Here is a 6,248-nt window from a genome sequence, read left to right on the forward strand (position 1 = left end):
TCTACCCCCATTAAGAAAATTTCGTCACCAAAATTTCCTATTTCACAACACCTTGTGAGGATTTAAATTTTCAACAGTCGTAACTTTTTTGTAAATTGATAAGAACAACGTCTGCTACAAAAGAGTCTCCTAAGAGAAGTATTTAATCTAAATAAAAACAATGTTTGAAGAATTTGGTGTAAAGCTGATTGTCGATGTTTAGTGATCTTGACCTTGTTGTTGGAGTAAGCAAGAATGTTGTTGATAAGATAATGACAGAGAAATATCCTAAGGGTCCACACGAATTCTCTCAGCAGCAACAACAAGTTCGAGAACATTGATTCGATCCCACCAAACTGACACTTGATAAACTACACTTACAACTTATGCTTCCTCATTTTCTCCAACACGAACTTCAGATGTCTCGAGCAATCTTCATATAGATATGACTCTACTCGCCATTCCTAGGGAATGCAAGTCATAGATTATCATTATCGATTTAGATCTTCTGGTCTTATCAAAACTCTATTCTACTAAGATTTTCCAGTGTCACATCATTTCAATGTAAATCCGACTGTGCCCGTTATTCCTAAGGAACGCATGTCGCAGAGTATCGGTCCATTGTTGAAAGTCATTCATTAATCAATTACATCGCTGATGAGGCATAATCTCGACACGAAGATTACACAATTATGCCGAAAAAGCACCAATAAATGAAAGCCGTGACACCCAAATGATATCAAGGTCGACAAACTACTAGAGTAAGAGACGATCCTAAGTATGCTCTGAACAAACCATGCTTTGATACCAAATTGACATGCCAGGCCCCTATATCCTCCAAGCACCAGGGTAGGCACTTGCTGGCCGACACCCGAATGTGATGAAGCCATATTAACATGTATGCATGTTATGAAGAAAGAACGAATGTAAATAAAAACACGTAAATTTAACTAATATGAATACACAATTGTGGGAACGTGTTTAGAGCATACAAATAATCAAGAATACCGTGGAAGGAATATTATGAAAAGGCACGAACAAAGGAATGGGTCCTACACTGAGAAGACTCGAAGATACCAATGCGGGAATGCCTTGACGCCAGGATTGTATCCGTCGATTCTAAGTCCTGAAGGGGATGGAAAACAAAGCATGAGTGGACCAAGTTTATATATAAGTACCAGTAAAACAATTATTCTTCAATGTACTAACCCCCAGTTTAGAAAACTCATATAGCATAATAAGTAATAGGTTTTTCGAAAACCCTAACATGCCATAAAACCTTCGTAAAACATATATCATATATAGTGTGCTTAGTAGTGGTATCATAATTGCCCGAAGGCCCTACATCGCCCGCCTGAAGGCATATATAAGTATCATTCGCCTGAAGGCCCTACATCACTATCCTGAAGGCATAAATATATATCATTCGCCCGAAAGCCCTACATCACTCGCCCGAAGGCATATATAAATATTCCGCCCGTAGGCCATACATCACCAACCCGAAAGCATATATATATCTTCTGCCTATAGGCCCTACATTGTCCATCCGAAGGCATATATAAGTATCATTCGCCCAAAAGCCCTATATCACCCGCCTGAAGGCATATATAAATGAATATCCACTAAGTAAGCAAGTAAAACCATTAACATAGTCTTCCCAAAATATATCTCCTCGGAGCTCAATAGCTTAAACATCATATCATAAGTCATATTCATAAATATCTCAATAAACATAAATTCTATAAAGCATGATATTTCATAAAGCGTAAATCTGATTTACTTATAAACATTTCGTAAGACATAGTCATAAAAATCATGCTTTTCATGTATGCATTTCTAGTAATTAAATCATGTATTTTGGAAGAGGTCCACTCACAGATACTCCGTCGTCGAAGAACCGTGCAAACTAGAGACGACAGGGTCGTTACAACAAACTCACCCAAGCATATAAAGGGACCAATTAATAAGACTATACTAAAATGATTGAATTTGGGAAAACGAATGTCATAATCAGATTCAGGACATTGAAAAACCTAAGAGAAGACCTCGAATTCCTCCACGTGCCGCCACGCGCTACGATGGGTCATTGAAAAAGTTGGCTGGAAAGTCGTTGGCGTCGCCATGGATGGTGGTGAAGCACAATACCTCTGGCAGAGTCACGTGTAACCACGTGTCGGCTATGATAGCCCTTCATGCACGGTCTAGGTGCCGAGCTTCAGAATATGGGAACCAGGCTTGGGTCAGGTCGAATTCGGGCCGGTAGTTAGGTTTTGGATCCGGTTTTAGGTTGCGAGTCAGGTCGACCTGGTTTAAGGCCGTTGGTTGGCTGATATCTGGGCAAAGGTTCTAGAGCTCCATTTGAGCTCATTTCTTCACCATTTTGACGTTTTAGCTATGGAACTGAAGCTTAGAATGAGAAGAAGAGGTTCGTACCAATTTGGAGATGTGTCGTGGCCAGAGTTGGTCGAAAATGGCCTACAAGTTATGGCATCCCTCACCGACAACTGGTTTCATTACCCTCGAGTTGTTTCTGCGTCTAACAGCAACCAAAACTACTCAAAAATGTCCCAAGTGAAAAATGATGAAAACACGCCAAAATTCATCGAGGAGGAAACGTGAACAGTGGTAGCCACTGTCGAGTGTTACGACCTTGGCCTGGGTTCGAGATCATGACTAAGAAGGCCTTAAGGTGGTGGTGGTGGTGGTTGGCGAAGGTGCTCGCGAAAACAACAAGTTGTGGTGGTTCTTGGAGAGGGAGGGAAGGTGAGTGAGAAAGAGAAAGAAAGAAAGAAAGTTAACAGATAGAGAGAAGAGAAAGGCCTAATGGAAGAAACGGAAAGGACTGGGACACCAACACAAATGGGTTGCCCCTACTGGCACACCAAACAAGATCCACCAAAGACAAAATTTAAAATAAATATCCTAACCAAAGTAAAATTATAAAATTGCCCTTGACATTCCGTGTTTCGTAAAAATCCGGGATGGTTCGTTACACTAAGTCCTGACCGAAAGCCTTGTTTGTATTGCTCAACCATGGCATGATTGTACACTTCGGATGACATGAACTTCTCGATCTCTTTTGCCGTTAACATCTTCACAGGTAGACGTGCCCTTTTCAAATTCTACTTCAAGGAAGTGATGTTCTTCGTGTGATCTTCCTTATGCTTAGTAATCCTCCCCACAATTGTTTCAAGCTTATGCGGCTCAAACAAGACTATGTCTTCCGTTTGGGGGGAGGAGGGAGGTGAGCATGAGTGGGAAAAGGAAAAAGAAGATTTCTGGGGGGAAGTGCGAGGGGACTAAGGGTGGGAACGGGAAGATGAATGTTTCATTGCTTGACTGTGGTATGAATTTCATCGTTAAAGGGATGAGAGGACGGGGTGTTTTGTGTTTCATTATATACCCAAAATCACCAGAATCACCAAAATCAAAGGACAACTAAATTCAAAAAATGAGGTGTCTCGTACGTTTCCAAAAATTAAAAATTGGGCCCCAAATTTTGGCTGTGGTTTGAATTTCCCGCCTAGAAAAAATGTGAAAATTTAGTATTTATAATTTTTGTGCACATTTTATGCACGTCCCATGCATAGTACATATGAGTTTTCCATGCATGTACCATGCACATAAAATGCACGTCCTAGGCACATAATATGTACATGGTATGCACATGATGTGCACATTATATGCAGATTGTCCACATAGAATTTCGTATATTTTCTTAAGTTCTTTAGTTTTTGTCAAAAAATTCTTAACTTCTTTTAAGGATAGCTAAAAGCATGGTACACTAAATGGTGAAAAACAGAAGTGGAAGTAGCCATTAATCCCATTTCACTACAACAAGCGGCAATGCATATTACATCAAAGTGATCAAAACTATTATCTTGATGTGCCAATGTCCTAATTTAAGAAGAAGGACAGTGGTGCAGGAAGTTGAGAAAATCTCTGTAAGTTTCAACTTTGGAAGACTACACAAAAAAAGGACCTTCACAGTCTACAAAAAAGGATGACCAATACCACACCTAGAACAAAAGCCTATAAAGGAGGTTGCGCTTGTCGGTCACGTCGACATTAAGCCAATCTTTGTTGGCCTTGGAGCCGCTGTGAAGATTGGCGTATGCCTGAAACAACTCAACTCCTCCCTCATAGACCTTCTTCTTCTTCATCTCGAGCTCCTTGGAGACCTTGAACCAGCTAACACTGTCCTCATACAAACGCTGTTTCAGTTTGTGTTTCTGGAGTTTAACCTTGAAGTAGTTCCTCAAAGCTCAGAGTCTGTGGCCATCATCGATAGACTTCAATAGCTCAATTCATGCCCTACATGCCTATTTTCCTTTTCAATGTCGGCGATCTGAGTCTTGAAAAATGCGGCTTATTCCCTAGCCACGAGGTTTGCCGGATTGAACTCAAAGTTGCTAGTGACTTCGTTCTCGTGGTCATATTCCCCAGTTAGTGTCGTATAATCATACACTATTGAACTATTTCAGTGTGTGTGTGTATGTGTGTGTATGTGTGTGTGTGCATGTGTGGAGTAAGTATTGTGAAATGTTGTGACTTAATAGGTGAACAAAGACATGATTGCCTATTAAAAAGGTAAAAAATGGCGCCAGCAAATTGTTCTAGTTCCCTAAACAAAGGATGGATACATGGCCCCAAAAAATACCTTGGTGGGATACTTTCCCCAATTTTTTAACAGAAAATGTGTTAAAGAGCAACGTAATGTACGATTTTGGATTCTCTTCAACAATTGGCGGTAAATAGGATGATACTTACCCCATTATTTTAAGGTTTCTTTTATTAGAAAAGGCACCATCCTCATAGTTGTGTAAATCCCAAGCTAAAATGTGGAAATTGGTTAGCAAAAGTTGGCTTCCATGGTTTGTTTGCAAATTTATTGGTTGGCTTCATAACCTGATTAATAAGACAAGGTAGAAGAATTGTACATGTGTTGTACATGACCTCACCTCTATGTCTTGTCCTAATCTACGTGAGGTGTGCATTCCATGTAAATGTGTAAGATGTCATTTCTTCTCATGTCAACTCATAAATTTTTAATAATAATATGTTCTAAAAAAAAAAGGTTTTAATTAGGGTTATATTTGGCCACTTAACTTGACCCAAAGGGTTTTCACCCACATCATGGTGAACTTGTATAAATATCCTTTTTTGACATAGACCTCATCCCATTCAGTGTGGGTTATAAACATGACAACTGAATATCCTTCTTATTTGCAAAACAAATGCACGACTAAATGGATGTACAGTATATGCACCACTCATGCACAAGGAGTTGTTTCTACCATTAAAAAAAAATACTTTAATCCAAGTATACGATGACATGCACATTACAGGGATACCCCAAGCAAGGGAAACAATCATGTGGTGTTGGGGATATCAATAAGTTCCATGCAAGTCCGTTGGTTATGACCAAGCTTCCGGCAACGCTTGCATTTTCAATGGACTATATCTTCTTCTCGAGACAAGATACGCTATTTCTTTGGTCTCTCGACCAGTACCTTCCTTGTTAGAGGTAAGATTAACGTGCGTTTGGCTACACGTTTTGCATTCCAATACAGAGCGGGGAATATCTGGTATATGGAATCAGAATAGGTTACCCCCTCACAAAGCATAACATAGCATTAATGCTCTCGGTAATGTTAGTGGTGATTACGTTGTACCTCTTCCCATTCATTCGAGCCCGCGACCACTTCTTTACACCCACATCATTTAGGCACTCTGCTACCAAGTCTCTCAACTTAACAAAGTGTGTGTTAAACTCAGCATAGGAATAGGATTTAGCTGCCTTGTGGTAGTGGTAGAAAAAGTTGTCCTTCTTTTTAAGCGAAACTTGGCCTTAATATTCCCTTTCAAGTGATACATGCATAAACCATGTTGCACTTTTTTGAAAACCTTATCGACCATGTTTGCGATGTTTGCATTGCGGTCCAAAATTATAACCAAATTCGGTACATCCCCAATCACTCCATGTAGTTTCTTGAAAAACCATTCTTAGCAATCATTGTTCTCTGTGTTGCCTATGCCGAAAGCCAAAGGGTAAATGTTGCAGTTGCAGTCGAACGTTGTCGTGACTAAGAGGAAACCTCTGTACTTTGACTTTCAATGAGATGTATTAACCACAATAACTGGCCGCATCCATGAAAAGAAACCTCTGACTGACGCACCAATTGCAAAGAAGAAGTACCAAAAACGATGGTCTTCATTGGTTAGAATGACTGTCTTGCTGCCGAGATTTAGCCTCTCAAATTCGGCAC

The sequence above is a fragment of the Malus domestica genome, chromosome 15, assembly GCF_042453785.1.
Source record: "Malus domestica chromosome 15, GDT2T_hap1".
Taxonomy (NCBI): Eukaryota; Viridiplantae; Streptophyta; class Magnoliopsida; order Rosales; family Rosaceae; genus Malus; species Malus domestica.